This window comes from Rattus norvegicus, chromosome 1 (assembly GCF_021556685.1).
Source record: "Rattus norvegicus strain SHRSP/BbbUtx chromosome 1, alternate assembly SHRSP_T2T, whole genome shotgun sequence".
Lineage (NCBI taxonomy): Eukaryota > Metazoa > Chordata > Mammalia > Rodentia > Muridae > Rattus > Rattus norvegicus.
This window is the reverse complement of record NC_141534.1, coordinates 31,103,254-31,115,000: the sequence shown is the minus strand read 5'-3', so window position 1 is coordinate 31,115,000 and position 11,747 is coordinate 31,103,254. Positions and strand designations below refer to the sequence as shown.

At 49.9% G+C, this 11,747-nt stretch overlaps 1 long non-coding RNA gene across 2 annotated transcripts in view; it reads right to left on the bottom strand.

The window, feature by feature from the left end:
* The window catches only part of LOC148006899 (uncharacterized), a 59,838-nt gene extending 48,353 nt beyond the window's left edge, over positions 1 to 11,485 (bottom strand). The window contains exon 1 of one of the 2 annotated variants that reach the window (XR_015644910.1): positions 11,325 to 11,485. This is a non-coding gene — a long non-coding RNA (uncharacterized LOC148006899). Of the gene's footprint in view, positions 1 to 8,971; positions 9,115 to 11,324 lie in introns of those variants that run through there. The other variant, XR_015644911.1, reaches the window with a different exon arrangement.
* Between the last annotated feature and the right edge of the window lie 262 nt (positions 11,486 to 11,747).

Sequence of the window (11,747 nt, the reverse complement as noted above, 5' to 3'; positions counted from 1 at the left end):
CAAACAGCCCCAGAGTCCCCTGAAGTGCTACACAACGCCAAGATCACGTCCACCCTGCTCCACAGCCTCTGCCCTGAAGACCTGCGGGTCTCTGTGAGCTCAGAACCCAGGCCCTGGGGATCAGGGGCCACTGTCTCTTCTGGAACAAGACTTTGTCTGAAAGTGTGGCTTCCTAAGGCAAGACCCAAGGAGCAAGGAAAATAAAAAATAAAGACAGAACAAAACCAAAAAAACCACCACAAATGAGCAGGTAGGAACCAGAGACTAAAGCAAAGGCCCAGAAGGATCCGAAGGTTGACATGTTTCCATGACAGCCCTGTTGGACACTCTTCTCCTCTCCCTGAGAGGAGGAAACAAGCCAGGCAGCCAATGGGAAAGTTTGTGGTACTGAGGAAGCATGATTGTAGGGACGACTGGGATTCTGGCCCCTTTTTCCTTCAAGGCTCCCAGGGAAGGATCTGCTTTCCTGCAGACAAGGAGTGTGGTCACCTTGGAGGCAGAGGAGGTCGTACATAAAATGTCTGAGGTTGATTCTAAGTCCTGCGTGTTTTCCTTGCCAGGATTTTACAAGGCATCTATGTCAGGGTGAGGGGGATGTGGAGTGGTCTGCAGGCTACCGTGTCCTAGTGAGGAGACATGCTCTTTCTGAGGGAAAGAACTATGGTACGGCCTAAAGCATGGAAGTTGGCTGTGCTTATAAGGTGATTCAGAACAGATTAAGAGATCAAGCAGGGGGTTGGGGATTGCTTGCCCAGCAAGCACAAGGCCCTGGGTTTGGTTCTCAGTTCTGGAGAAAAAAAAAAAGACAAAATAACAAAAGAGACCAAGCAGAATGCTCTGGTGTTGTTCCCCACTATGCTCTTCCTCCTTTAATCATGAGATTGCCTTTGACCACAACCAGAGAGGGGAAGGGAGGCCAGAACAACGGGGGTTGGAGGGTGAAGAAGACCTCAGGAGTCTGTGACCACACAGCTTTGGCTCTTGGGAGACAGACATCAGGGGGAGGGGGGAAGCACCAGCTTTTTAAAACTTTGGGGTGAGTAGGGGCTGTGGGTGGGTTACAGCATTGGTTAGGGCTAGGGTGCTGGGAATGCCTTGTTTGCATAGGGAGAATTTCACATGCTGCAGGACATGACCTTATAAGGAAAAGGGAAGTTTAACTCGATTGAGACTACAAGGGCCTAGATATGCAGACCTGCAGCAGGGGAGGGAGTGGTCCCACTTCCTACTGCTCTCAAGACAAGCTTTCCAGAACACCACTCAACTCCACCCCTGCTCTGGAATGGCTCCTCCCAGTTCCACAGTTCCCTGGCCCCATACTCTGGAAACCAATGTCCTCAAAGAACAGAATGCTGTAGAACTTTTAGGCTTGGGATCGAGGGGTCGAGATTTCCTGCCTGACCTATGCTATCTTCACCAGAACATCTGGAAAGATGTCCCCTACCCCATCCTTTGCAGAAGAGGCCACGAAACCTTACCCAGAGCCCACCCAACTGTAGCTCAGAGCCTCTTCAACACACAGCAGAGTAGCCTAAGACCCATCGACCCATGTGGGCCCTGGTCTCATCACAATCCTAAGAGGATAATTCTGATCAGTCAGATGACATCTGCTATGAACTCAAAGCCAGAAATTATCCAAGGGGGCGAAGAGTGCAAAAGTACCTCTGACTGAGCCCAAGACAGATGGGAATGAAACTGTCAGTCAAAGTCTGATTCCTGGAGGTTTGACCAGTACACCAATCCCACAGCAGTACATCTAAATGGCTCCCCCTGACCCAGGTGACTCTGGTGAACCGAAGTGGTAGCCTCCTCCTCATACTGATATGGCCATGTTCTGTGTCCTCTCCAGGAGCATCTGATGTCTGAGGTGGAACCAAGGATAGATATTTCCTGACAGAAACGTAATCAAGGCCTAGAGAGCATGACAGAGCATGTCCCTAGTGTTGCCTCCTTCTGCAAAGCTTCAGGGAGGGAGTGCTCCAGTCCATCCCCACAGTGGTGCCCTGGGCCTGCAGCTCTGACTCTCAGGTTCCCAGGCTCTTAGGTTTCCAGGAATAGACCCTCCCGACCAAGTGTTCTCCCAGCCCTGTAGAAACCTCAGGAGGTACAGCCACTTTACAGCAGCTACTGAATTTCTGGGTCTCCCTGGCCCACTCTCAGGACCCTACATGCTAGAGGGATGAGCAGCGGCCCCAATTAGCATTAGAGAAAATAGGTGCCTGTGTGTGCAGCTGGCGCCTGGCCCAGCAACCAACCAAGGACGCGCCTCCCCGCTGTCTAGGAAGCTGCTTTTGTGGTGACTGCTGAGTTCTCAGGCTCCAGAAAAAACAAAGGCAAATTCTTCTTCAAGAGAAGGGGCTGCTGTAGAGATGAGGGGCCCCTTCTCGAGGTTGCCATGGCCTCCTCTGTACCTCACTGCAGGTAGCCCTAGGCTGATGACAAAGCTGCCAAGCAGGGGCAAAGGCTTTACCTTTCCAGTACTTAGCAAGTCCACATGCAGTGCTTCCCTTCAAGGCTATCAGGAGAGATGGAGATAAAATTATCTATCTCCATATGGCTCTCCCTCTTCCTCTCCCCTCCCCCTCCTTCCCTTGGGTGGGGTGTGTGTGTGTGTGTGTGTGTGTGTGTGTGTGTGTGTGTACATGTGAAGGCCAGAGGTTAACCTCAAGTGTCTTTCTCAGAAGCCATCCATCTTGTTTTCTTGAGACCTTGCGACAGCCTCTCTCACTGGCCTAACGTATGCTGGTTAGGCCAGGTAGGCCAGCCAGCAAGCCTGGGATTGTAATAGCTTACTACCACACTCAGCTTTTAATGGATTCTGGGAATCAAACTCAAGTCCTGTGCTTGTGAAACAAGCACTTTATCTACAGAGCTGTCTTGCCAGTCCTGTACTCTCCGCAGACAGCAAACAAATGTTGGCCATTTCCTTATTCTTCTGAAGTCTCATAGTACAGAAAGACCCTAAACTCGTTGTCACAGGAATGACTATGATCACCAGAGCTGGGGTGAATGTGAAGGTCAAGGAGGATGCTCAGAAAGGGAACTCGTACAGAGGGTTCTGAAGGATGATGCAGAATTTCCAGGAAGAAAGCAAAAGCATTCCTGGGCAAGAGTCACAAAAGCATGTAGGAAGGCGCGGGAGAGAAGGACTTTGAGGATTATATAGCGGGCATGTGAGGCACAGGCTGGAGTGACATCTCCTGAGTCCAATGATGGAAGTTGGGTCTTCACATGGAAGGAAAGGGAGGGAAAAGGAGGGAGAAGGAGGGAGAAGGAGGGAGGGAGAGCGAGGAAGGGGGAGGGAGAAAACACTCTTGAAGGTAGGAGAATACGGAACAGGACCAGTGAGTCCTAGTGAAGCCCAAGCTTCTGGACCTTGGAGACGCATCCTACTGGGCAGTTCAGCCAGGATATGCTCCATAACCACCTGACCCATGAATCTTGCTAGAGTTCTGGGCCACAAAGGGACAGGGCTATTAGGGTGTTGATCCAGGACCCAGCTGAGAAGGCTACTTCTCATGAAGCCATGAGTACTCAAGCCTTGCACATTTACAGTTGATCTCCTTAGAGACTGACTCTGGCTCATAGCATGTGAGACCAAGACTCAACTCGGCGGCCTGCAGGGGAGATAGCCTGGTAGATCCCCCCTTTGAAAAGTCCACCTCTACACAGATGAGGTATCTCAAGCCCTGTCTGAGCCAAGAGACATCTGAAATGGATGAAGACACAAGAAATAAATTTAGCCTGAGAACTCTGAATTTTGTGTTTAGACTCACAACAGTATGAGACTTTTATTTTGTAGATTCATTTCTTGAACAATGTATGAATACACATTGTTTAAGGGACTGACTCCTAAACTGTGTTCCTTCCTGGTGATTCTACTTTTGTGAAGGGGTTTGTATTAGTCCTGGGTGCGTTATGATAGTGACCATGTCTAGTTATTATTTTCATTGTGCTTTATTTTCAGTTCTGGGAAAGCACTGAGTTTCAATCCTGGTGTCAAGTGCACATATTTCTTTGGGACCCGCTCCATGTTGGCCAATGTCATTGCAATGCTTCAGGCACAACTAATCTGAGATGGGAAGCAAGATACGGAGGTGCATTTTTAGCCTCATTGGACACCGCCTTGACTGACTTCCTTAATATGTTGTTCCGACTTTCTCAGTGCTGCCAAAGGCACAAATCTCTTACCCACTGGGGTCCCAGGAGTGTGTGTGTATATACATGAGTTGGTCGTGTGCTCTAGGCTTATACTGGTATGTAGGCACATGTATGTTTTTGAGTTTCTGTGTGAGTATACGTGTGTACACAGCATGTGCATGTGACTGTGAGTGGGCCACCATCCATACGAGAAGAAAGAGATTTTCCAAGCCAACCATGCCTTACATGGCCGGACACCACTCTGAGAGGCTGGACTTTAGGTAATAGGTTTCAAATCTTCACTGAAGCCAGAGAACAGTGAGGGGTTACTATCGATTGACCTGGCAGCTTACCTGAAGCCCTGTGTTTCTAGGACCCCTGTCCACTCAGCCTGTAGATCCCAATGATAGTGGCCAGGTATAGGCAGATAGACACACTAGGTTGGGTCAGCCCAGGTTATACCATAGAGAGCTAGGTTCACAGGCCCACACCCACGAGGAAGGTCAACTTCTTGGGAGCACCAACAATCCATACAACGTGGAAATACCAGTTCAGAAATGTGCAGTGGTCTCGTGACTGCTCAGAGGAGCCAAATGTCTCCAGGGCTGGCAATTTCTGAGTTCACACTGCCCAAGGGCAGGTTTTCTGGAAACTATTAAAGAGCCCAGAGCCAAGCAGATTCTGGAATGCCACGGTTTAGAGTCAAACCAGGTTTTCAGCAAAAACTCTTTTAGCTTACGAAGGCCACACTAACAAGAGTAGAGGGGCATGGGGGTGGTGGTACAAGGATATCAGCTTTCCTACTTCTCTCTCCCTCTGTCCCACATGCTCAGGGTTGAGGCTGATACTTCCAAAAGGTATTTGCTGAAGAACTGTCTGTCACCTTCTTTTCCCTCTACTTTGTCCCTTCCCCCCACCCCTTGTTCACCATCCCTGTAGGGCTCTGCTGCTCAGTCTTCCCATTCCTGTACCAGTTGATCACTCAGCATCCTCCTGCCTCAGCACCAGAGTGTCTTAAGGAAGCCTCCATCAGGACAGCTCTAGCCCAAGCAGCTTCTTTAAAAGTCCTAAGGAAACTCACGGGAGTTCCTCAGTCTGCAGAGGAGCAGAGCTTCTGCCTGGCTACTGGACAGGACAGAAGTAGCTGCTCAGCGTCAATGCAGACAGGGACGGAAGACAAAGCGTCTGTGTGCCTCAGACTCAGTCCTATCCCATCCCACGGCAGCCAGTTATGGCCCCAAGTGGAGACATCCTGCTAGGGAGCTTTGGCCAGAAACACTGTTCTTGTCCCAAAGGCTGTCCTGGAAATGCATGGCTCCAAGGCCTGGAAAGGGCAGGAAGTTGAGGCTGGGGCAGGGACGGGAGGGAATGGGAGGGGGACATAGAGGTCAAGGATTGTGTCACCTTCCAGTCACGGACCCTCGGGGCAGTGCAGTTCCTTCCACCTTGAGCCTCTTCACTATAAAAGGGGGAGGATGGTTGATCTGATGCATCCTGGAGAACATGGATCCTTAAGGCCATAACGTACCCAGACCTCAACCTGGTCTTCCACCCTTGAGACGGCTTTACTTCATTCCCTCAACAAAAGAAAGGAGCAGGTAAAGTTGCTGATTGAGGAGCAGACACTGTGACCACACACACACACACACACACACACACACACACACACACAGAGAGAGAGAGAGAGAGAGAGAGAGAGAGAGAGAGAGAGAGAGAGAGAGAGAGAGAGAGACCTACAAAGCTTTGGACAGCTCCTTTGAACAAACAAGTTCCAAATTGGGCAACTGTGAGGAAAGGAACTGAAGAAGTGTACTTAGCGTGGTGAGATCTTAGGAAAGCTAAAAGTGTTTCTGGAAGCCTCCAGTGTTTACAGAGGATAAAGAGGAGAGGATCACCTTCTGTCCACAACACTCAAGGGGGTTCCAGAAGAAATTTGACTCTCAATGCCTTCCCAGATCTCAGGCTAACATACAGCCCTTGAGCACCCAGTGTAGACACATACCCTGTGAGATGTGGTACGCTGGACAGACACCAAATCAAATACAGTTGCCTGCCCAGATTTCACAACGCCAACCCCATATCCTCTGGATATAGGCGTAATCATCCACTGGACACCTCAGGGCCCCGTCAGCCACCCATGAAGTACTGAGAATTATAATGGCGCTATCCTCTGCTATGGGAAGCCCAGGGTGTTTCCCCCTTACCCTTATCACAGAGGATGCAGAAGGCAGACTCCAGGTTCCAAACAGCCTCCCCAGACACACACATCTGCACACAGCATGATTAAATTCTTAGGGTGCACGCACCTGAAGAGAAATGTGACTGGGTGGCTCAGTGGTGGAGCACCAACCCAGTGTGCTTGAAGCCCTGGGTTCATTCATCTCCAGTATCAGCACCCAAATCAGGAGGACAACAACAGCACAACTTTAAAAATTAAGGCACCATCAGTGTAAGAGTGAATAACGCTCCTCTCAACATGGAAGTCTGTTTTCATATTGTATCCTAAGTGGGGCGTCTTAATATATAATATAATAATAAGGGCACCTCATAACCACTACCCAAGAGACATGTGGAGAGGAGGGGCCTGGCAGACACCAGCTTTTCAGATCATTCTTTTCCTGCTTTCACAGTTCTTCTAATCGTGTCCCTGGCCTTTGGCCTTATAAGCAGTGGCTAAAATTCACCCACTTTGAGTCAGAAGACCAAATCATTCCAGATACATGGAAGTCACTGAAATGCTGGGAGCCTGAGATGTTTACCAAGGACCTGGCATAGTGACCTGGATCGAAACAGGTTCCCTGGCCCTGGGTATCTACGCCTACGGCATTCATAGTTGGACCTGGAGCACCTCTATTTGCCTGGGCACCTTGCACTGTTGACTCGATTCAGATGCACCCCATCCTGCCTACATGACCTTACTCAGACATGTCCCTTCAGCAGAGTACCAGTGTCTAGTTAAAATCCATCCATATTGGCTGAGAAATGGCTCAGTGCCTGTTTTACAATCATGAGGACCTGAATTTGCATGCCCAGCACCCATATGAAAACTGGGTATGATGGTGACCCCAGCTTGAGGTATGAGGTATAAAGGCAGGCCCATCCCAGGTTTGCAGGTCAGCCAGTCTCGATTAACCAGTGAGTTCCAGGTTCAGTCAAAGACCAGGTTTAAAAATATGAATAACTGATATACACCCACCACATCCTTCCCATAACCCATTTCCAAGTATGAAGCCCAGGTGACGCCTAAAGTCAATGCACACACCTGCATGCACACATTTGCACATACCCAGCACACACACCTGCGTGCACACATTTGCACATACCCAGCATACACATGTCACACACACACACACACACACACACACACACACACACACACACACATCTGTCTACTCATAAGTATATCAGAAGCCACAGGAGACTCCACTGCAGCAGACACATGACCTTGGATATGCACACATGTCCTGCAATCTCCCTAGGCCCCAGGACTGTCTTCTACAGGACTCTCAGCTGCAGTAGCCCCGTTTCTTCAGGACCAGTCAGTCACCAGATCACATACACTGGTCCTGGCCTTCAGTACTTTCTCCTTTGCTGGGAGAAGAGTCATCCTTGTCACAGAGATGAGAGCAGGGGTCAATACATGAAAAGGTGTGAGGGCCTGGGCCACACACTGTACGCTTTGTCTCCTCAGTCAGACACTACAGGTTTCCATGATGCACACTGCAAAAATCTGAACTGTCCTGGAAGCTGTGGATTGAGACAAAGGCTCGGGGCCAGCAGGATGAGGGAGTCTCCAGCTGACCTGCTAGCTTCACCCTTAGCCTGTCCTGTACTCAATGGCCTGAGCCAAGATCACTTGATGCTTATGTCCCAGAAGGGAGTGAGGGACGTGCCCACCACTTTCCCATACTGATTTCCAAATGTGAAGTCCAGATGAAGCCCAGCAGGCTGACGGGAAGGCTCTGCATCCGCTAAAGCAATGCTGAAGCTCCCCTTTCCAGGAGCTTCCTGTTCTATGCTGGGCTGTGGCTGCCTAGCACCAGAAAGCTGCTCGACGGAGGCAGATCACGGTCCATAATAGCGGTCCCAGTCTGCGTTTTCCCAGGTGGAAAACAGCAGAATCTGGGATGCTGTGGTTTCCAATCTCCTGTGTATTCAGATGCCTCTGGGGTAAGGACCGTTGGGAGTTGGGAACAGGGTTTGCAGGTCCACACTTCCCTTTAGGGCATCTATGCCCTGGGCAGAAAGGGAAGGCTAAGCCCAGGTTGGGGTGGGGGGCACCCAGCTTGGTTCCGAGTGGGTGCTGGAAGAGAAAAGGCCTTCTCTGGGAGATTTAAGTGTGGCTCTTTGCTAATCCCACCTCCAACCCCCGTGTTGATCCTTGATGAAAGAGATGGTCCAAACTGTTTAAGGATTAGATACCTTGTATAGGGAGGAAAGCCCAGGGAAGGGAAGCTCATTGGCTAAACACTTGGGGCCTTTCCCGATACCTCATTAGCATAGAGAACTTCCGGTTTTTATGCTACCGGACAGATTGTCAAGGTCCTCTCAGTGGGGCGTCGTGGTTAGTATTCCAGATGAGGTAGTTTCCTAGGGAGCTGGTTCCACATCTGCCTTTCTCGATTCTGAGATTCCCCGGAGAACTGAGCCCACTCAACTAACCAGTTCTTTCCGGTGGCATGGTCCACTTGCCCCACAGTTCTGTAGAGGTCAGAGGCCCCGGGGGAAGAAAGGTCCCACCCTGTGTTGTCCTATCAGTGGGCAGCTGAAATCTCCACCCAAATACCCCGCAGAACTCTCTAAACAAGCCTACCGTGAACCCAACACTCACCAACTCGTTATCTGAAGCCTCCAGCCCTACTCCAAGTACAGACCTGTGCGGCCCTGCATGGAGAATATTCTATCCATCCACCTCGGGTGCAAATCTGTCTCATATCCCATGGTGCACACTTGACTGTCTTGCACTATAAAAGCAGCAATGAGGTAAAAAGGTGGTCAACAAACAGTCTATTGAGTCCAATAGACTCAGCCTTCAGGTCAACTAGAGCCTCGCTGGCCCCTTCCCCCACACTACTGCTGTGGGCACCAGGAAATCTCATTGCAGCTTTCGCTGGCTTTCCTGCCAGGGAACCGTCCAAACAGCTCAGGTTCATAGCCAAATAAAACAGAGTCTGGAACCGCAGAGGACACCTCCACAGATGGAGCATTCATGTCCGACTTGGGAGTGGGGGGGCCCGAGCTAGCCTCAGTGGCAGAGGGGTGTGACTTGAGCCAATATTTGCTTGAGAAAGAACTGGCTGGGCACACACACTTCAGAGGTAAAGGAAAGGGGGTGTCTTGAATAGCCAGAGAAGTTTGTTAGGGGCCAGCATATTTCAGATCCACAGAATCAGGGGTGTCCGCTTGACCTGCCGACCTAAAAGTAGAGCACATGCTCAGCAGAGTGACCTAATTAAGGCACTTTCTCCCCAGGCACCAGTCTGTAGTTCACCACCCACAGGCCATGGAGGGGGCAGGAATCTCCCTGTCTGACGCTGGTCAGGCCAGGGACAGAGGGCTTTTGTTGTACTGAGATTTCCAGAGCAGAGTTGGCTCTGGCTCTGAGTGATTTTGCTCCATAGGCGAGAGGTTTGGCCGGTGCCCAGCTGGGGATAGAAGGATCTGTGTGTGCTGTTGGGGCCGCATCACTGCCCAGCCGTGGTGGGAAAGCAGGGCAGTTGTTCATGAAGCTCCAGCTTCTTGAATGAAGTCTGATTTTCCAGACTAACTCTGACATCAGGCTGTGGTTACTGAGGTTGCCTGCCTAGAGATTACGTTCAGATTATAAATGAAATCTAAGATTATAAATGAGAACCTGAGGCCTCTCTCTCTCTCTCTCTCTCTCTCTCTCTCTCTCACACACACACACACACACACACACACACACACACACACACACACACAGCTTAATGGAGTAATTAAGATAAAATCCCACTCTTCAAAAAAGCTTTTAGCTAAGAAATTCAGTGCCAAGCCTTAGTCAGAAATAAGCCTTTGCTGACATTATCAGACTCATGAAAATCCGCCGGTCATGGAGGTGCTGACACCACCAGACACCCAAGCCACATCGAGATGCCAAATCCCATCAGCTTTGTTCTGAAAGGAGAAAGCTCGACCATGAGCTATAGTACTGACAGACTGTAAAATGTTGTCGCTGTAGAAGGTTGTGTTAGGACAGCAGTTTGACAGACAAATATAAGGTGGGGTTGGAAAAGCTGATATTAAAGAAAGGAAACCATTGCTTCATTAAATACTTTTAAAGCACCCTCCCTGTTTTTTTATTTCATTCATAAACACAGATATCTGATATCTATCCATTCCTCTCCAACAAGTAAGAAAAGAGGGGCATGAACCCTGGGCTCTCAGAGTAAAAATCGGATGCTCTACCAGCTAGGTTATTCGAGTTCTTAAATACTTGGAAATTTTCTTAGCATCTCACAGCTGCCACATACCCTAATCCAGCCTCAAGTCCCATTACCCCTAACCAGGCCTTTTCTTACCAATAGGAAGTGCCCACCAATAAGAACCAGCCCAAGACATATCTGGAAAGGGGAAAGGGAAAGTCAGGGTATGGCCAAGGAGAAAAGAAGAGGGAAAACCCAGAGTGGAACCAAAGGGACAGAGGAGGCTGGAAGCAGCACATGGTTCTGATTGCACTCAGATATAGACTTTGTAATCATGAGGAAACAACCAGCCTCATGGGACAGAAACAGCCTCCCCCTACCACCATCATGCAGGTGCTCTGTCCTCAGTGTCTACACTGTACCAGAGTTCCTGCCTCAGCTGACCTATCAGGTTCCCACACTTGGGATGATAGACATCCAGGACACAGCCAGTTTCCTCAGGCTCACACAATGAGGGTTTGTTGGTGTTGATGGCTTAGGGAAGTGTCTGGAGCAACACTGTATCCACGTTGTGTTGGGAGGTGTGGGGCTCTGGGGGTTGACAGTTGACATGACCTTTGTACCCCCTGCCTTAGCCTCTGAGTCATGCATCCAGGTCCTAGTTTCTCACTGAAAGCAGCATATAGCTCACTACTCGGGCCATTCGCCTTGGAGTGTACAGGGTCCAGAAAGCAGGTGAACGCAGGCTCAAGAGCTGTCTGAAGGAGAGAGGATCACCACCAGACTGAAGTAGCACCATACCTCCTGTGTCCTGGAGAAAGTTCTGGAAGACATGAGGAAAGAGAACTTGCTTTGTGAAGGCCACAAGACTGGGGAGACTCCTGGCATCTTGGGTGAGGAGCACCCTTCATCATCTCACGATCCAGCAAGATGAGTAGAGGGCGTTCTAAAGGGGAAGGCCTTCGCAGAGCTCTTAAGTCGTCAATGATGTTAGTGCCTCCAGAAGGGGAAGTGAGAACCTGCAAATTGTAGTTCAAAGCCAAGAGCACTTCAAATCCTCCCTCCAACATTAAGAGTCTCTTAGGAGGTCTCAGCCAGAGGAAGGCCAGATCCTCTCCCAGCTCACCCTAAAGTTAGCTGTGCAAGAGGCTGTTTGTAATATTCTCCTGGCTAAGTAGTTCAGGAACTGGGGCTGCTGGGACCTGATTCCTGGTGCTGGTGACC